This window comes from Chrysemys picta, chromosome 16, assembly GCF_011386835.1.
Source record: "Chrysemys picta bellii isolate R12L10 chromosome 16, ASM1138683v2, whole genome shotgun sequence".
NCBI classification, from domain to species: domain Eukaryota; kingdom Metazoa; phylum Chordata; order Testudines; family Emydidae; genus Chrysemys; species Chrysemys picta.
The window spans coordinates 14,397,955-14,418,889 of record NC_088806.1 but is presented as its reverse complement, the minus strand read 5'-3'; the positions used below and the strand labels follow the sequence as shown (position 1 = coordinate 14,418,889).

General features: G+C 49.0%; 1 protein-coding gene across 27 annotated transcripts in view; it reads left to right on the top strand.

The window, feature by feature from the left end:
* Nucleotides 1-20,935, top strand: part of PKNOX2 (PBX/knotted 1 homeobox 2) — a 658,041-nt gene that overhangs the window by 74,146 nt on the left and 562,960 nt on the right. For 25 of the 27 annotated variants that reach the window (XR_010593235.1, XM_065570190.1, XM_065570188.1 and 22 more), the window contains exon 2: nucleotides 14,706-14,778. The gene's annotated coding sequence lies outside the window, so the exon portion shown is untranslated. The remainder of the gene's footprint in view (nucleotides 1-14,705; nucleotides 14,779-20,935) is intronic. The other 2 variants (XM_065570180.1, XM_065570175.1) reach the window with 1 other exon arrangement.

The window sequence follows — 20,935 nt, the reverse complement described above, 5'->3', positions numbered from 1 at the left end:
CTTGAGACCTGCCCTCACCATGGGTCATGAGTGAGGCTTGAACCTAGGACTTTCTGCACCAAAAAGCCTCTTCCACTTGAGCTAAAGGAGGATTTCAGTTAGATAATCCAACAGCAGTAGTAGTCTCCATTCTTTTCTGTGGATCAGTCGCTTAAGGAGGCAATGATGATAACTTAATATGTTACACTTCTGTAAGGCCAAACATGTGCTATTAACAGTTGTTTACTTTTAATAAAATACATAGTACCTGGTGACCTGCTTATCTGTACCATCTGGTTTTGGGTTAACACATTTAAGTGGGAATTCTGTTTCTCACCCAGAAGCAATAATTTTTTTGGGGGGTGTCATATCTTTATGTGATCTCTGCTCAAATACGCAAAGGATGTGAATAGATCTGATTGCATGGGGGAATTTCCCATTTTTTGACATTTTGTTTTGGTTCCAAATGAGGACAAAAGCTGAAATAGCGTATTTTTTGGAGGGATGACATTTTCCCCAAAACTTGGGATTTGAAAACAGCAGAACATTTTGATTAGATCCTTTTAGCTGGAACAAAACATTTCAGCATTCCTGAATTGAAACGTTTCACTTCAGGTCAGGTGGACAATAAGCTGCGTTTGTCTGAGCTGCTGTGGTGCCTCATAGGAGTTGTAGTTTGAGTGCCTCATGCCCCCAATGTCCGATGTGGGACCGGCTCCTTGGCCAGACTACATCTCCTATGATGCATCATGGTGTCTCCCTTTGGCTGAGGAAAACAGGAAACATAAACGAGCAGTTTTTTTCTATGGAAAATGTCGATTTTGCAGAAACCACATTTTCCATAAAAGCCCCACTTGCAATTAAACAGCAGCTCTGCGTGTGTTTGTGCATTCTCAGTAGAATTGCATTTTAATATTGCTTTCCTCACAGATAGGCAAAGGAATTAGCCCTCTCCAGGGTCTAATGTTTCCCCCTTAAACAGTCTTTCTTCCAACTTAAAATAATGATTTACTATTAAAGTGAGGGCTGAGTCCAGTGAGATCGTGGGCACTTTCCACTTCCACTGTGCTCAATGGCTAGCACTTTGCAGCGCCAGGCTTCCTGTTTGGAAACCTGGTCTGAGCCCTTGCAAGGTGCCTCCAGGCAGTACTGCCAGGAAGGTTGGCAGGTGTCAGGTTTTCGACCGGAATGGCCGGTCGAAAAGGGAACCTGGCGGCTCCAGTCAGCACTGCTGACCGGGCCGTTAAAAGTCCGGCCGGCGGCGCAGGGGAGCTAAGGCAGGCTCCCTGCCTGCCATGGCTCCACGCGGCTCTGCGCAGCTCCCCGAAGCAGCGGCATGGCCTCCCTCTGGCTCCTACACATAGGGGCCCAACCCAAGCGCTGGCTCTGCAGCTCCCATTGGCCAGGAGCCGTGGCCAATGGGAGCTGCAGGGGTGGTGCCTGCGGACAGGGCAGCACGCAGAGCTGCCTGTCCGTGCCTCTGCGTAGGAGCCGGAGGGGAGACATGCCGCTGCTTCTGGGAGCTGCTTGAGGTAAGCGCCACCCGGAGCCTGCACCCCTGACCCCCTCCCACATTCCAAACTCCTGCCTCAGCCCGGAGCCCCCTTCCGTACTCCAAACCCCTCAGCTCCACTGTCCAGCTCCCTCTTATACCCCAAACCCCTCATCCCTGGCCCCACCCCAGAGCCCGCACCCCCAGCCGGAGCCCTTGCGTGCGGGGCCTTGGAGAAGGGGTGGGGCTGGGGCAGGGCCATGGGTGAGGGGCGGGGTGGGGCTAGGGTGTTCGGTTTTGTGCGAGTAGAAAGTTGGCGACCTTAACTGCCTCCAGCACATCTACAGCTCAGGTGCTGCCGGAAAGAGCAGCTGAAAATCAGCCTCTACCAACCTGGGGGTTCACTGCATACAGACAGACCGTTCCTGCCCTGCTGTCTCCCACAGCAGCTGCTCCCTGCCTGCTTGTGGGTCTGAGCCATGGACTGGCTGCTTGCTTGCCCTGCTGTAAAGGGCTGGAGTTGCATTCCTCAGACATTGCAGCCTGGTCCAGGTGCTCGCTCCTGTGTTCCTCTGGGCTGGAGCTCGTGGGCGCTGCTGCAGTTGGGCATGTTGGTAATGATCCTTTCACTAAATGTTTCTGGTCCCTGGAGGGTCATGTGAGCTGAGGGAGAACGTGGCCTGCTTTGTGAGTGATTAACATGGTGTAAGCAATCTGCATACGGAGAAAAGCCCTGCTGGTATTACATGATTCTGTTACAGTTTCAAAGCCGGTGTTAAGTGGACATGATTTCTTCCTATGGACCATTAATTCTGTTTTATTGCTGGCCTGATGGCCATTACCCTTTTTTGCCAATGCATTCCTCCATTAGGTTTGGACAATTAATAAATATGAGCAGTGGAGGTGATGCTAGCGTCAATGTGATGGCAAGGAATAGCCTGTGTGTGTGTGCAGGCGGACAGCCGGCTCGCAGTGTCCGTGTGTGTGAAGGCTGGGAGTAAGGCAGCCAACTCTCTGTGGCTGCTGTTCTCTGCAGGCTCCTGGATGCTGCAAAAATCTCCCTTGTGCTGTGGGGAGCGGTGACCTTTGAGGAACAAAGGTCCTTCCCCTGCCCTAAATACCCCTTCGAGGGGCAGCACTCCACACTGTCCAGGCTGCTGACTCTGTCTCACCCTTGATCCTGGTGTCACATTCCAGTGAATTAATGAGAACCTCCCTTCTGCTCAGTCATCTAATATGCCGAAGGCCATAGCCTGCTCCCCACTAGGGTTGCCAGGCGTCTGGTTTTCAACCGGAACGCCTGGTCGAAAAGGGACTTCAGCCGTTAAAAATCCAGTCAGCGCAGCGGGGCTAAGCCAGGCTCCCTGCCCAGCTCTGCGCAGACCCTAGGCGCGGGGGTGGCCATGGGGGCTCCGCACACTGCCCCCACCCCAAGTGCCAGTCCCACATCTCTCATTGGCCAGGAACCACGGCCAGTGGGAGCTGCGGAGGTGGCACCTGTGGAAGGGGGCAGCACGCGGAGCTGCCTGGCGGCCCCTGCTCCTAACGGCCGCAGGGACATGCCAGCCAGTGCTGGGAGCTGCCTGAGGTGAGCACTGCCTAGAGCCCGCTCCTCCTCCCACACCCCAACCCCCTGCTCCAGGCCTGAGCCCCCTCCTGCACCCAAACTACCTCCCAGAGACGACACCCCCAACACCCTGCCCCAGCCCAGAACCCCCTCCCGCACCCTGAACCCCTCATTTTTGGCCACAACTCAGAGCCTGCATCCCCTCCTGCACCCAAAACTCCTGCCTCAGCCCAGAGCCCCCTCCTGCACCCCAAACTCCTCATCTCCAGCCCCACCCCAGAGCCTACATCCCCAGCCAGAGTCCTCACCCCTGCTCGCACCCCAACCCCCTGCCCCAACTTGGTGAAAATGAGTGAGTGATCGAAGATGGGGAAGAGCGAGTGATGGAGGGAGGGAGGCTGTAGTGAGCAGGGGCGGGGCCTTGTAAAAGGGGTGGGGGCTCTGGGAAGAGGCAGGGTAGGGAGTGGGGCAAAAGTGTTTGGTTTTTGACAATTAGAAAGTTGGCAACCCTACTCCCCACAGCCCCTCCTGATGATTTGTGCATCTGTGCTATGCTTTAGAAAGTCAGTTCGCCCCTGAGCTGCCAGTGGGGTGTGAGAAGCAGCACAGAGGGCCCAGTCCTATGGTAGGAGTGGACAACACTCTGTGCCTTGCATCCTCGTGACAAGTGAGCCTTGTGTTCATTAGAGCTGAGCAAGACTTTTCAGATGCAAAGTTTATTTGCCAAAAAATTGCAGTTTTGAGTTGAATAAAACTTTGTACATTTGGGTTATAATTCCCGCCTCAGAAACTAGCAATGATTGCAGACCTGGCCAGTCCTGTGCCAGGCAAAGAGCAGTCCTTGGTCAGCCTTTCCAAATCACAACACAAGGACAGTCACTTTCCCTCCCGAGACAGCAAACATGCATATCTTTTCCAGGGGGAGGAAACCCCAAGCGACAGACTTTCTTCTTGTTTAATTTCCTAACTCTGAAGATTGCTCAGAGTGATGGGTGCATAGTTGAACCTAAATAGAGTAGAATAGACTAGCAAATTGCTTACTGTGGCTGTAACTAGTCTGGAAGCCAAGGGACTCTAGTTTTCTAATTGAGTGGCTAGTTTTCTCTGCTTCTTTTCTTGCAACAGTCCCGTGATGTGTAATGTTCAGAGATTAGGATGATGCTTTATATTTTCTCATAAATCAGTTGCAAAGGAACTTGCTTGCAGCTATTTTTCATACCTAGAGCGCTGTTCCACCTGTTGGTCAGTTCTGAACTCCGTTCACATTTGACACGTACTGTCTTGGTTCCAGTTGCGTCAGGCAGCCTAAGATATTTCATATATTAAATGCTGCCTATTGGCAGCTGTTCCAAGCAGCAACTGTAGCTGCAACTGGAACTTTAAGTATAGTGATGACTGGGGGGGTGCAGAAGTCTGCTGTGCCCTTCCCAAATGACTGAACATGTTCCCCCTCCACTTGTCAGCCTGGCTCATGAGGGCCTAGGTTAGCCCTGAATGCAGGTTTTCCATATTGCATCTGGTTGCAATGAAAAGGCTTCTGCACTTGTGCGTCAAAAAATCAGTGGACTGAATGGTGCTGGGTCTGCCCTTTGAATTAGCTAGGCCTTCTCATCCACCTGAGGTCCTGATTCCACCACTCCCAGCTGCTCTAGTCCATGCAGTGCTTTAAAGCTGGGATGGGCCCATATTGACCTGAGAAACACTGCAACAGGCTGGGCCCAATGGGCCTCCAAGTTCCATAACTGTCTTTCAGGATTTGCAAAGTGTCCTGGGGATCGGTTCCGCGGGGATTTGCTTTTTTCCGGGGAAACGAGTGGCAGCCTGGATGGTGGCTCTGCAGCGTATGCATTGCCCTGTGGTGAAGTAGTTTTGTGGGAGTTAATTCATGTACAAGGTGAATGTGGGGAGGAAAAGGTTAATGCTGCGAACATGGAAGTTGAAAGACTCCCCTGTAGTAGGGACATTCTGGCCCTGGAAATATTCAGCACCAGTTTCTGTGGCCCAGAGAGAGAGACACAAGGACTTTTGAATAGATTCCTTTTTATTTAATTTTAGCGTGTGTTTTAAATTTCCCTTTGCACAAGTGATTCTCTACAGTCTCTCTCACTCTCACACACATGTTTTAATGATATAAACCTTCCCATCCTGAAGTTTGAGAAAATAGATAATTATTTCAAATAAATTACTATATTTAATGAGTTTTACCTTCCAAAACATTTGATTGGATTACTTAAAATTTAAGGAAAAAAATCTCCTCTTTGCTAAGAGTAATCACAAACTTTGGAGGTGCAAATCTTTTTCCTGTGAGAGAGAGTGAGGGTGCAAATTGGCTTATAGTGGGATCCTCTTTGCAACCTTAATTTTGGAATTAAAGTAATGGAAACCAAGCAGGAAAATGGAGTTTCTCCCACCACCCATGCAGAAATTGATGTACAAAAGAACAGCCGAGTTCAGTGAGGTAAAACTAGCAGTGGGATGTGGTGAGGCACGCTGCTATGTTCCACATTCAGCTTCCGAGATCAAAAATTCCACACAGGGTTCCTCTGCATGTCCGGTGCCTACTGAATGTTGGGAGATTGTTGCTAATATCCAACATTGTCATTAAAAATGTCACGTGTGTGCAGAATATGGGGTGTGTGTGTTAAACCTTTATAACTCAGCCAAACCAAAACAGATCTTCATTGGGAGCTGTGGGACTAAAGGGGAAAGAATAGCTCAGTGGTTTGAGTATTGGCCTGCTAAACCCAGGGTTTTGAGTTCAATCCTTGAGGGGGCCACTTAGGGATCTGGGGCAAAATCAGTACTTGGTCCTGCTAGTGAAAGCAGGGGGCTGGACTCAATGACCTTTCAAGGTCCCTTCCAGTTCTAGGAGATAGGATATCTCTGTTTATTTATTTCATTGTCCAATTTCAGATTTCTACCCCAAACAGTTGACAACGTAGTAGCTGTGTGCACATTGTTTTTTTTGGTGAATTATTTATTAATAATTTCCCTCTCTTGAGACACAAAAACAGGGGAGCTATTTTTGCTCAAACTTTCAAGAAAAATTCCATTTGGAGAGAAAATTTTAGAAGCTTCAGAAAACTACAGCCTGAAAGCTGAAATTTTGATTAATGTTATAAGCAAGTGCAACAGGATTCTTTAGAATAGAAACACGTAGACAACTGTAACAATATTGCATACAAAAGAACTACATTCAAAGAATGGAAAGTCAAGCTCTCAAAAATGAAGAAATGGCAGAATTAAGGTGATCTTTGCAACCTTAACTCTGTCCCCTTGTGCATATCCATTACAAGAAGCACTGGAATGCGTTACCTAGGGAGGTGGTGGAAAAATCTTCATTGGAGGTTTTTAATGCCTGGCTTGACAAAGCCCTGGCTGGGATGATTTAGTTGGGAATTGGTCCTGCTTTGAGCAGCAGGTTGGACTAGATGACCTCTTGAGGTCCCTTCCAACCCTGATATTCTATGATTCTATGATTCTGTGATTCAGTTACCAGGTCACATCATATTTTTTCCACAGGCCCCACGCCTCATTCAGTAGACAGCAGTGACAGTGCTTGTGGAATGAGGCAGCTGTTCACTGTTTCTTTTCATCCTTACCATTCTGTGTGCCGCTTCTGCCTTTTCTACTGCCACCTGAACAATGCACCAAATACAGACTTTCCTCCTGGGTTTTCCTGTGGTGCTTATCACTGTCGTAACTTAGCCTCACAAGCATTAATAAACGCTAAAGAAGAACAACTTTAACTTTGTAATCAATGAACATAGATTATCTCTGGATCATCTTTTTGGGGGTTGAATCTCTTTTCCCCATTACCTGTAATGATAGCTGTTGTTTTGCTCATCGTCCAATCTTCAGGTAAGAAAGGAGTATGCAATTGAGCATTTTCATGTGTGCTAGTAACCTGCAAGCCCATCATTGGCTCCAGCTACACTGAGAAATGAGCCTCTAACTGAAAACCAGGTGAAAATATGACTCCCAGCTCCTCATCTCTGTCCCTCTGGGGCTTGGCTGCCCGTTGTCTGCACCCTGGTTAAGTGCTGGGAAGTGATTTGAGCCCCCTTGGAATCTCAGGGTTTGCAAACATCAGAGGCCACTTTTGGATCCACTAAACAAGTCTAAATTCTCTAACCTTTCACTCCTGTAATTCAACCCCGGTTTTGTTGTTTTTCCAGGGGTGTGGCCAACTTAGAAATGTGGGTTTTCACTCGCCAAAGGGTATGTTCTCTGGTTGGGCGGGACAACAGGCTCAGGAGCTAGGCTGGCACAAGTGTGCAGACAGTACAGTGACTGGATATATGATTTTCTCTCGATCTCCTCTCTGTTCCTTTGTTCAGCCTTTCCTAAGCAGAATGCAAAGCAATTTGCACTTGAGGTCAAAACAAATGTTCGAACCCAGGATGTCTGAGTGGGTTCCACATGAATAAAATGAGTTTGCCCCACTGTACAATTATTATTGCAGTAATGCCCAGCAGCCCCCATCCTGGACCAGGGCCCTATTGTGCTAGGAGCTGTACGAACACATAAGAAAGATGGTCCCTACTCCAAACACTTACAGTCTAAGTGCTGCTGCTCTTGCTGTAATTGTTGTTCTGTAATATGGGGGCCTTTCTCTGTTAGCACCCCCTTGTGGCAAGACTGGAAGCTACACCAACCTGGCTCCATCCCCCTTATGTCCCCATGCACCGTCGGCATATGTTGTCCTTGTTGAGCTGAGCCCTCCTGGCTGGGTGCTCGATAGTCTCTGCCTCCTTCAGGATTGTGTGGAGTCAAAAGTTCCAGGGTCCTAGCGGAGTGCTACTCAGCCCTTGGTCTCCTGGGTTAAAGTCCTTCTCCAAAGGCCCCTAGCTGGAGGAGATGGGGGAACCCAGACCAGCTCACCTGACTGGGTTGCAGCTCAGGACCCTTGTTTGGAACAGGCAGAGCCAGTCCTTCTCAGTCCCTGGCTGCTCCCTGAGCAACTTCCTACCTCCCCTCTTCTGTAGGCTTCTCCACCCTCTTGGGCTGCTTCTCCCTCTTTGGCAGGCTGGTGTCTGGCAGCTGCTCCCCAGTCTACTGGAGGGAGGGTTATCATATTTCAGGTTCCCAAAAAGAGAACACTGCCTGGGAGGGGAGGGCTATGGAAATGGGGGAGCTGGAGGGTACCTGAGGTGGGACACTTACTGGAGGTGGGGGCAGTGTCTCTCCCTATTACAGTGGCAGAGCAGCTGGCACAAGCCCAGGACATAGTGACAGCCCATCAGTCAATGCGTCCTTGTGGGAACCCCCTCTCCAGGGCTGGGAGCTGGGTTCTGAAGGGACCAATCAGCTGTGGCTGCAGGGGAGGGACCAATCAGGAAGTGGACCAATCAGGGCTTTTTCTGAGCTGCAACATCTGCTCTGCAAAAATCCCAGACATTGCCTGTTATTTGAAAAATCTGCCTGGACAGAGGGCGGAGCCTCAAAAAAGAGGCGATGTCCTGGAAAACCTGGATGTATGGTAACCTCTCTGCATCCCTGGCAGCCACCCCACCCTCCTGCTTTGCAGCCCTTCTGCTCACAGCCCTTCTGCTCACAGTTGGGCTGTCACTCCGCATTAACTGAGCAGGCAGGCAGGTGATTTGTTAACCCTTTGGCTGCTGAACCGGCATGGGGTGTATACACATCATGACATGTTCATGTTAAAGTGACATTGACATGGGTTAACTGTTGGATCCATGTTTAAGGTGTCACCTTCATGCTCCATCCCTTGTAATTTAAATGAATCTATAAATCTCATAGGTTTTAACACTGCAAACATCAGTGATTTTAACATCAGAAGGGATCCTTAGATAATAATCTGTCTGAAGTCCTGTATAACACAGGGCAGAGAATTCCCTCCAGTTTTCCCACTATTGAGCCCAATAGCTTGTGTTAGCCTAAAGCATATCTTACAGAAGGCATCCAGTCTTGAAACCCTCATCTCCTGAAAACCCAGCCCAAGTTAAGTTGATAGAAAGGAATCTGAATTATGGTGGGTAAAATGTAAGAAGAAAATAAGCAGGATAAAGACAGAATCTAAATAGCAAAGAGACAAATAAAGACAAGCTATTCTGTATGTACATCAGAAGCAGAGCACCCGGGGAGGAAATGTGGGGTTCCTGGACTGTCTGGAGGTAAAAGAAGCAACCAAGCAGATAGTGACATTGCTGAGATGCTAACTGATTTCTTTGCATCAGTCTTCACCTGACCTGCCCTTTTGTGGTGATGAAGATGAGGCACTGTCCGAGACTGAGGTGTCACAAGAATAGGTGCTGGATGAAAATGATAAATTTAAGAGCAGCAAGTCCTCAAGACCAGATGGCACAGTGAAGAGGTCAATGGGAATTCCAGGCTGAAGGTTCTCAGCTGCCAACAAAATAGGCAAGGTTGAATTTTCAAAAGTATCTAATGTGGTAGAAGCACAAATCCCATTGAAAGTCAATGGGACATGTGCTTCTAACTCACTTAGGAGCTTCTGAAAATTCCACTTGCAATCACGTATTAACATCCCCTATTATACTGGAGTATAGGAGAATGGAAAGTGTAGTACAGAAAAGACACTTGGGGAAGTCCTGAGGATTACAAAGTAGCGCAACTTATTTCAGACTCAAGAAAATGGGCTGAAATGATGATTCATAATAGAATTATAAAACATCTAGGTGTACAGGATATGATCATGATAAAGCACCATGGCTTTGTAAAGGAAAATTATGCTTTAATCTAGTTGAATTATTGAGCATGTCAACAAAATAATGGCTAAAGGAGAACCATTTAATGTCATTTATGTCTGCTTTCAATGGCCCCTCCAAGAAGCTACTAAAATTAGGTAACTAATCATGGGATGAGAGCTAAAGTACAACCATGGATTAGAAACTGGATCTGAGAAAGAAAAAGAGCAGGACTAAATGGACAATTTCCAACATAATACAAAGTTAAAGATGGGTGCCCTAAGGTGCTGGTCTCACATCAGTTTGGTTTAATATTTGTATCATGGTCTGAAAACGAAACACAACAAATGAGATGGCAAAATCTGCAGGTGACACAAAATTATTTAGATTAGTCAAGAATAGAGAAGGCTGGGCCTGACCAAGGCCCTACTCTAGCAAAGCACTTATGCATGTGTGTGACTTTATGCACATGAGTAATTCCACTGAGGTCAGTGTAACTCCAGAAGGGCTGAAAGTTATGCGTGTGCCTTGCTGGGTAAAGGCCCAAGTTAGATGCATAGGCAGCCAGAAGACAGAGGAAATGAGTTGTTGGCGAAAGCAAAGTAATGCAAATGGGAAGGAATAATCCAAACCGCTCATACAAGTTGCTGGGTTCTAAACTAAGCATTACTACACAGACCCGAGTGTCACTGTTAGCAGCTCAGTGAAGACTTCTGCTCAGTGTGGTGGTCACACTGTTACTGTGCATACAGAGGACACTCAGTGTCTCATGACAGTGACCTACTTGCCCTAAAAGTACGGAATAGTGTGTTGGAGCTGGAGTTGGGGAATCCTTGCCTTTTACAAGGGTCTTGGGGAGCAGCTAAACTTCTGGTACCTTTGCCGAGCTTTTTGCCCTTTTCAGGTAGTGCTGCTTCCTTGTCGTTTTGCATCCCTCTGTGGGACAAAGTGCCATGAATAAATGTACCAATTAGAAAATAATGGAGTGCTTTCCCGTAACTGGTTATTTCACTAACGGCTTATTAAACTGGGGACAAAGAGTAAAGTTTGGCCACATTCCCTCTCTCCATATATCTCTATTTCTGAGACCTCATTCAGCTTCTTTGTCTAGAGCTGATGTGAACAGCCTCACACTGGCCAATTCGCCTATGTTATGGGACTCTGAAATAGCACATTGCGCCTTGCATGTTATTTACCTTTGTCTGAAAGCCTCTCTATTTGCAGCTAGAACGTAGAGTTGATTGAAATGTTATAATTTTGCACAACCTGCAAAGAGATGGAAAGATGTGGCTATGTGCTCCTTCATGTGTCTTTCTCCTAGCCACAGAGAGGGTAAGTAAGGAATCCGCAGGGCCCTTTGTTACACTACATTCTGTGTCTAAAGAGCTATTCTATTCCTGTTGTGTTCTGGCATTTGAAACTGAACCTGAATCTCCTATCACAGATGCTGGAGCAAATCAGGAGTCCTGCGATTTAGCCAGTGAAGTTGCACTAAGGGAAAACTAGCAAAGTTCTCTGTGTTTCCAAAGGGAAACACCGGGAATAAAAGGTGGGCTCTCTCCAAAGGGGGATGTGAGTCAGCTCCCTGTCTCTATTCTGGAACGTTGCTAGGCTCAGTGAGGGCATATTTTTATTTATTATTTTTTGCAAAGCTGAGTAAGAAGAAAGGCCCCTTCTGGGTTTCCTTTGCATAAAGCTCTGCTGTCTGACTCTGGAAGCAGCTGCCCTCTGGAGACCTCAGCTGCTGCTACTCAGGTAACGGTAGCAGCTGGTGGAGGTGGTAGTGGGCTCTGTCCTGTCCGTGAAATAGCCAGCGACGTGTTCCTACAAAGGAGAATGTGACGCAGTCTGCTTTGTCAGTCCTGGGGAGTTGCACAGCTCCACAGGCCTGTGCTCCTGTAAAGAGAAAAGGGCAAAGACCTTCATTGACTTGTTCTTCCTGACCCAAGGACATTCTTCCCTCACGTGGTTCTGAAGCTCCCTGAATTTGTGCAATGTGATTTGGCAGCAATGTTAAGGAGCTGTCATCTCTCATGTGCAGCACGAACAGCAAAGAGGAGGCTCCACTTAGCATTTGGGAGGTTGACATAGTTGCAGCCAGTTGGCACAGAGGCTGGTCTACACTACCACGATAAGTCGACCTAAGTTACGCTGCGCCAGTTACGTGAATAACGTCAACGTAGCTTAGGTCAACTTACAACACTGGGTCGACGGGAGACGCTCTCTCGCTGACTTCCCTTACTCTTCTCGGGGAGGTGGAATACTGGAGTCGCCGGGAGAGCACTCTGCGATCGATTTAGCGGCCCCCTAAATTGACACGGCTGCATCAATCACAGCACTGCCGATCTATCGTAAGTGTAGCTTCCAAAGGGAGTTTGGGACAACAGGAAGAAATAAACTACAAAAGGATATTCTTCCCTCATTTCTTCCTGTTTAATCCTTCCAATGCTCAGAGGTTAAAGGGAGAGGAGCCATGTGTCTCTTCTGTTTGGTGTCTCTTGTGCCATGTGTATAGAGTTGCCAGGTGTCCGGTTTTTGACCAGCTGTTAAAAGTCCGGTTGGCGGTGCAGCAGGGCTAAGGCAGGCTCCCTGCCTGCCCTGGCTCCATGCAGCTCCCCAGAAGCGCCCGGCATGTCTGGCCCTTAGGCGCAAGGGCGATCAGGGAAGCTCTGCAGGCTGCCCCGAGCACTGGCTCTGCAGCTCCCATTGTGTGAGAACCCAGCCAATTGGATCTATGGGGGCGGCGCCTGTGAACATGGGCAGCGTGCACTGAGCAGAGCCACCTGGCCGTGTCTCCGCCTAGGAACCGGATATGCCGGCTGCTTCCGAGAGCTGCGTAGCACCAGGGCAGGCAGAGAGGCTGCCTTAGCCCCACTACACCACCAACCAGGAGCCGCCTGATGTAAGCGCCGCCCGGCTGGAGCCCACACCCTGAACCTCCTGCCCCAGATCAGAACCCCCTCCTACACCCTAACTCCCTCCCAGACCCGCCACCCACACCCCAACCTCTTGCCCCAGATCGAAACTCCCTCCCACACCCTAACTCCCTCCAAGACCCCCCACCCACACCCCAACCTCCTGCCCCAGGTGGGAGTCCCCTCCCACACCTAACTCCCTCCAAGACCCGGAACCCACACCCACACCCCAACCTCCTGCCCCAGGTCGGAACCCCCTCCAGCACCCAAACTCCCTCACAGAGCCTGCTCCCGCACTCCCTTTCGCACCCCAAGCCCGTACCCCAGTCCTGAGTCCCCTCCCTTTCTGCACCCCAACCCCCTGCCCCAGCCCGGTCAAAGTGAGTGAGGGTGGGGGAGAGTGAGTGCCAGAGGCAGGGGGGCTGGAGTGAGTGGAGGCAGGGCCTCAGAGAAAGGGCGTGACCTCAAGGAAGGGGTGGGGCAGGGGCAGGGCAAGGGTGTTTAGTTTTGTGCAATTAGAAAGTCCCTGGCAACCCTACATGTGTACAGGCTTCCTCCATCAAGAAGATACTTACATTTCTGTGGCTAATTTCTGAGGATGATTAGCTGATGAACTACCTCTGTGCTTCGTAGCCTCTCTTCATCTTGAATTGTGCATCAAGGTGCCTACGTGGCAGATAAATTCAGTTGGATAGTGTTTCCTATTTGCAAAGCATTACAAATACCCCAAGGAAACCTTTGTCCCTCCCAGCCCCGGCAGAATTCTTTGCAGAGAACACCTTGCATTACCAACAGCTACTCTGGAAGGGTTTGAAGAGTTTAAAAAGAATGTTGTTGGGAATGGTTTCCCTGTGTGTAGCCTCGTACTCCAGGATTCCCACCAGCTGGCCTTGGAGGAAGAGTGAAACATGCTGGTGACACTCAGCAATGTGTCTCTTCTCTCTGACCTAACCAGGTAGTTGAGCATCTGGGGCTTGTAGGAGGGCTACATGGCTGAGGTTTGAGTCAGTGAAGACCAAGAGAATGCGTGATGATCGGGAGAAGAAAGTGTAAGAAATGGTGGAGATTAGGGGAGTCTCCTCAACTGAGGTGTTGCCCATCACTTGTTTTAAGGGGGTTGCAATTGCGGGAGCAATATTGGGTCCTCAGTTGTTCCTAGTTGCTCAGGTAGCAGTGGTGACCAGCAGTGTCTTTCATTTGCCCTTGTCAGGAAAGGTGTGAGGGCCTCGCTCCAATGATCCAGGCCTTTGGCATCTCCAAATTAGACCCAGCAATGTGCTCTTTATGGAGTTGCACAAACTAAGGAGCAGGGGATGTCTGGGGTTCTCTGCGTGGTGTCTCCTTCTAGAATCCTGATTGTAAACTTATGACCTCACTCCTGTTCTGTTCTTTCATTTGTTGTCCTCTGGAATCTGTTGATCCCTGTGGTTTTTCCTGGTCATTCCTATCTGAAGAGGGGGAGACCCTTTCTAGTTTACTAAATTGATCCCTTTCAAGGATCCATCATGTACATGGGGACCAAATAGGCCTGTGCACTAAATGAGAAGTCCCGTGGAAGAACTAGTATGTGATCACGTAACTAACATAATTAATGCATACACATGAGGGGGGGCAAATTAGCGTTGTCTGGGCAACCTTAGTTCTTGCATTTCCTAACTTTTGAGTTTTTGATTTTGCAACTTGAATAATATTCTTTTAACACAGGGTGTTTTTAGCCTCCAAAATGCACAGAAATTGTCAGGACAGCAACTTTGCCCTAATTTAATTCAGAAATTCTTACTTTCACCCATTTCTACTTTAAGGGCACAATTATAGCGCTACCAGAAGAGCGTGTTGGGGGCGCAGCTTGCTCCCTGCAGGAGGGGTGGTTGGGATGTATGTGGCAGTTTGCTCCCTGTAGCCCTTGCGTCCTGGTCAGCTGATGTACAGGACAACACGTGCATACTTTGAGCCTAGGAACTGAGCTCCATGTTGAGTTTATCCCACCTCACAGATCCATCCCAGGGTGTTCATTTTTGCTCTGACGTCTGCTCTCATTCTAGTAATTTCCTCTCTAATAAAAACCGTTTTTAAAATATCAGCAGGTACCGTCTGGGGTCGGATCCTGAGGCTCCTCTGTCCTTCACGCTGATCCACTGAAAGAGTCCCCGAACTGTAAGTAACTTTGATTGGCATTTTCTCCTGTCTTTCATTGAGGTTATGGGTTAAAGATCGAGCCAGAAATTTGATATTTGGCTGCACCGCACTGGGTAATGAAACATCTAACAATGAACTAGTCAGGATTTAAAATACAGTGAAATTCTAATTAGATTAGTCTGAATGTGACAAAGGAGCCCTGTAATATGACATTCTATTTAATTAGTCTTTATTGATTGTGCTTTAAGGTAGACTTCATATACCGTGTGTGTAATTACTCTACTGCAGTACATGGTTGGCACAAGTTTAACTAGTCTGAACCTGACACATGTAGCAGAAAGATTTCCTCTCTGTGTGGAGGTGAAGGGCCAAGCCCTGCCATTTTCACTGAACAGAGGTTCTGGCCTGCCCTGTTCCGACATTTGTGTGTATGTGAAGGGACTAGGCCACCTCCTGTGGATAATTTACTTGGCTGCTTGTTGCACGATTTATATACAACCGCCCCTGTGGTTACAGAAGAAGTTATATCTCCTGGCCACACCTGCTCGCAGGCAAACACCCCTGCCAGCCACAGGTCAGAATCACAAGAAACAGTCTTATAAAAGCCCACCCATCTGTGTGGCACTCCTTGGCATGGGGACCTCACCCAGCGTGGCTTGGTGCAGTAGAGATGGGTGACTGATGGAGAGGAGAAGAGGTTGGTAAAACAGCAAAGAGCAGGGCCGGCTCCAGGCACCAGGTTAACAAGCAGGTGCTTGGGACGGCCAAGGGAGAGGGGCGGCACCTGCGGCAATTCGGGGGCGGCAGGTCCCTCACTCCCTCTAGGAGCGAAGGACCTGCTGCTGAACTGCCGCCGCCGCTGATCGCGGCTTTTTTTTTTTTTTTTTGCTTGGGGCGGCAGAAATGCTGGAGCCGGCCCTGGCAAAGAGGCAGATTTCCTGTAGCCCTTGTCTCTCCTGCCGTGAGGGCTAGCTGAGCGCTCGTTCTCTCCCATGATGGGATGAGTGTAGATGGCTGAGTTTGTTCGGTGGGCGTCAGCCAAGATTGACTTCCTTATGTGGAGTTTTAAGCCCTCCCAAGGTACATTCGAAACTCAGTTTTTGGCAATTTGCTGCATCTCTGAAGGCGCCTGGTAGAATTCCCTTTAATAGTACATTGGCATCTAACTAGTCCATGGAATTATAAATGATTAACCGTTATCAGCGAATATCATCACCTCTGTGTAAAAATAGATTGACTGTAATGAGCATTTGAATAAATCATAAGAATGGCTAGCCTGATATCATATAACATCATGCAGATGGCTGAGCAAGAAGCATATTGAACCCTGCCACCTTATGGCTTGCTGATTTCAGCGCTGACGGAGTTAGTGATGGAAGGTTTTAACTTGCAGGGCACCTCATTTTGGCAGTCACATCTGTCTGTCTATTTGTCCGTGTGGTACATATGCATGATTTCTTGAGTATCCCGCTCAACAGAAAAATAAGAAACGGAAACTTCTGCACATCTACCTAAAATCAGTCATACTACTAATGGTGTGATATGCACAAACGCCCTGGAAAAGGTCAGGATTGTGTGAAGGACTCAGAGATGAGCTGCTGCCATGTTATTCTTTGGTAGTTCTAGAACAGCAGCCAATGGAAGGATTACGTTTCTGAAATGTTCCTCCATCCCCATGTACATTCTTGTATTCTTAGACCTTTGTGTCCTCCTCTGTAGCTGGCCATCTCGATGTGCAACTCTTCTTTGCTGAAGTGTTAAAATATCCTGGTGGTGACTTCTAGGGTATTATGTGGATTGGTACAGGTGATTGCTTGATTCTTCATTTCTGCTCCCATCTCTTGGGCTGTCATAATTCACCTCTAGGTCTTTGATACAATCTCAGTGCTTCATTCAAGGCCTCTCTTTTCTCTGACTCTGGCGGCTGGTAATGACAATGTCTGGCACAGTATTATGATTGACTGGACTTGTAAGCTTAAAACAGAATTCCTTGGGGCCTGAATCTTTGGAATCATTTGTAGGGTTTTCCCCATCCCAGGTCCTTTGTGTATGTGCCTGGCTCATGTCAATTAGCGATGGCAATCCTGGTTGTTGCTTGCTCACTCACTTGTCAGAGTGGGCGAGAACACCAGGCACTGGGAATGTGTAACTAAGATGAGGAGTCGTGGCTTATCCTCTGCGATATAGAGCTCGCTCCTGGATGTAGTCTTCCAGACCGTGAACTTGTGCTTGTTCTAAATGAACAGCTGTATACAAGACCAAGCAGGTGGCTGTCTTTGTCCTATAGTATTCCATTGCATGATCTAAGCAAAAGACACCCATTGCTGTTTATGGCAGCATCTCTGCAGTAAAGTACCTCAGTTATTTGGGGGCCTCCGAAGGAGCAGACTAGCCATAATAGCCAAGAACTTTTAGGGATACTTCTTGATAGTAGATATTGGTACAGGAACAAGCTCCCGGAGTCACTGTGAGATGGTTCCCTAGAGCATGTTTGCTGGTGCTTGCTCTAGTTTGGGTTCCCTGGGGGTTAGCTTGAGACCAGGCCCAGCCATTTAGAGACCCCATGCTTCCAGGCTAGCTCTATGTCTAACTCTCCCTTCTCTGCTCTCCATTGATGGGTTTCCAGAGCCAGATACTACCTTGGGAATCCAGTTAAGTGTGGAGAGTGGCCTGAGGCTGTTATCTTTCTGGGAGAGTCTCTGCAGGGCTAGTATCAGAGGGGTAGCCGTGTTAGTCTGAATCTGTAAAAAGCAACAGAGGGTCCTGTGGCACCTTTAAGACTAACAGAAGTATTGGGAACATAAGATTTCGTGGGTAAGAACCTCACTTCTTCAGATGCAAGTAATGGAAATCTCCAGAGGCAGGTATAAATCAGTGTGGAGATAACGAGGTTAGTTCAATCAGGGAGGGTGAGGTGCTGTGCTAGCAGTTGAGGTGTGAACACCAAGGGAGGAGAAACTGCTTCTGTAGTTGGCTAGCCATTCACAGTCTTTGTTTAATCCTGATCTGATGGTGTCAAATTTGCAAATGAACTGGAGCTCAGCAGTTTCTCTTTGGAGTCTGGTCCTGAAGTTTTTTTGCTGTAAGATGGCTACCTTAACGTCTGCTATTGTGTGGCCAGGGAGGTTGAAGTGTTCTCCTACAGGTTTTTGTATATTGCCATTCCTGATATCTGACTTGTGTCCATTTATCCTCTTGCGTAGTGACTGTCCAGTTTGGCCAATGTACATAGCAGAGGGGCATTGCTGGCATATGATGGCATATGTAACATTGGTGGACGTGCAGGTGAATGAGCCGGTGATGTTGTAGCTGATCTGGTTAGGTCCTGTGATGGTGTTGCTGGTGTAGATATGTGGGCAGAGTTGGCATCGAGGTTTGTTGCATGGGTTGGTTCCTGAGTTAGAGTTGTTATGGTGCGGTGCGTGGTTGCTGGTGAGAGGGCTAGTGGAGGAAGGATCTGTGTGGATCTGCAGGGCTAGTGAAGGAAGGATCTGTGTGGATCATTGAAGCCACAGGAGTCTTCTGCAAGGTTTTAGAGAAGGGGAGGAGAGTAAGGGGGGTTGTTCGTCTGATTTTGAGAAATAAGGGAATTGTGGAGATTATGTTCAAACTGGGCATTGGCTGCTAATCTCTCTCCCCATTACATGTGGATGGGGGAGGGAGGTCTTGCACAAACAGTGCCTTCAGTTCATGAATGCTGGAGGATGATGCAGCGGAGTAATTATAGTGCACCCCAGTTATGGTGAACTCTCATGTGTTAGTTCTGGTCATGAAGAAAGCCCGGCCTTCCAGGGATCCCGCTCATGCTGTATGTTTGTTCTATAATACAGTTTGTTGATGTGATCATCACTTTGGCTTCAGGAGCTTTCTGCATCTTTCCCATGGGGAGGCTGGGAATTACGATGGATGTTCTCCAAGAGGCTCTATAGATATTGGGGTGACCTGAGACCGTAGCTGGGTGCCAACATCGCATCCTACACATTCATCTTCATTAGCCCATCAGACAGAAGAGGAAGGAGTCGCTTGGTTATAAAATGTTTCTCCGTTATAAAGTGTCTCTCTACATCGCCCAAGAGTTTGTGTCCTCTAGGCTTAGTTTATTGCTGAGCAGTGACCTCTCTCTTTCTTGGAGACTGGGAATATATTGCTTAGCAACAACTGATCTGATGGGGCACTTGTTTTATGTGTCTTTCTTCACCGCTGATTTATTTCTCCTTTCAGGGGGAGGTTGTTTGTCTGATTTTGAAAAACAAGTGACTTGTGGGGATTATGTTCAAACTGGAGTGTTGGCAAATTCTCTGTAATTTACACCACTAGGACTGAATTCTGGCTTTGCCACAAGCCCCAAGGCGGGGCAGCGTGTTGTCACAGCACCCCAGGAGCACAGCTTGGAGAGTCACCGTCGGCTGCCTGGCTCCTGCTGCTCCAGGGAAGGTGGTTTGTGAAGGCCCTGGGTCTGGGGCAGCTGGTTTGCTCGTGACACAGGGAAGCAGGGAGAGACAGGGAATAGTGCCACTGTGGAGGCTGTTCTCCTCCCCCACGATGCGGGTAGCTGGTGCTGCGGAGTAAAGAGTTGTCTTGCCCTCCCTTACTCTCCTGCACAGGAGCAGCAGGTGTGCCACAACTTTATTTCGATTTCAATGTAGAGGAAGCCCAGCACCAAAGCTCTGGGCACCCTGGAGGGACACTTAAAAACCCAGTAATAGGAGCTACAAATATGCATTGCCTAAGCTGTAGCATAACTGCCTGCCCCCCCCAACATCTCAGCCGTCCCCAGCCATATGCCCATGCCCCCCATTGCAGCTCTCCCCTAAGAAAAATCCCTCCCTCCGCTGCCTTTGCACTCCCCCAATGGCCACTCAGTCTCATGGGTGTGGTGACGCACCCAGGTCAGCCAGCTCTGGGTATGGGAGAAGCATTCCACAGGAAAGCAGCCCCCCCCCTTCTGAACTGAGGGGCATCTGACTGCAGCCACGGCCGTGTGGCACAGGGACAGATGGTCTTTCAAGAAGGCAGGTACCAAGCTGATTAGGGCTTTGTAGGTCAAAGACAACACCTGGAGCTCCACCCAGAAAGCCACAGGCAGACTGCTCATGGAGTGCTGGCATTGTGCTGCCATCGTGAGGCACCATATTACAAGCAGCCTGCACATTCGGCATCAGCTTGAGTTTCAGCTAGGCTTAAGGTGTAGCGCCATCAAGAACACATTGCAGGGCCCAACCTCGAGGGGACAAAGGCAGATCAACTAACAAAGCTCCTGTAGATGGGGGAGGGATAGCTCAGTGGTTTGAGCATTGGCCTGCTAACCCCAGGGTTGTGAGTTCAATCCTTGAGGGAGCCATTTAGGGATCTGGGGCAAAAATCTGTCTGGGGATTGGCCCTGCTTTGAGCAGGGGGTTGGACTACATGACCTCCTGAGGTCCCTTCCAGCCCTGATATTCTATGAAAGACACATTCACAATCTTCTGGTTAGGTGCAGCTGGAAAACAAGCCTGCCTGGTCATGGCTGCCAGGAGCCCTGTGGAGAGGTTGGGGGCAAGGCTCCCCTCTCACCCAGCCAGGCACTATAGGGCATAGGTGCCGACTCCATGGGTGCTCTGGGGCTGGAGCACCCCCAGGAAAAGAATGGTGGGTGCTGAGAACCCACCAACATCCCTGCTGATCAGCACCTCCTTCTCCCAGTTCCTCCCGTCTGCTGTGATCAGCTGTTCCCTGGCATCCAGGTGGCACTGGGGGGGAGAGCAAGGGCACGGTGCGCTCAGGGGATGGGAAGAGGTGGAGCGGCGGTGGGAAGGGGTGGAGTGGGGGCAGAGCCAGGGGTTGAGCACCTCCCAGCACATTAGAAAGTTGTCTCCTCTGCTGCAGGGAATAAGGAAGCTCGTGCAGGGCCTTGAGTTAATGGACAAAATGTGACCCTTTCCTCTGCACTGTTCAGAAACAAGGTGCTTGCACTAGTGAGCCTTCCACCCACTTCTCATTCTGCTCACACGAGTGTGCCTGAGTCTGGAGCCCCAGCTCACCATGCACCTGGAAGGGAATGGCCAGTCAGGCAGTTCACTTTCTGATGCCTGGGCAGGTCTGTGTGACAGCCATGCCTGTCTACAATGGCAGGTAGTAAGGCCTTTCTCCAATCTACTTGGCTGTGAAGAATGGGCCCCCATGGGTGAGGTATCCT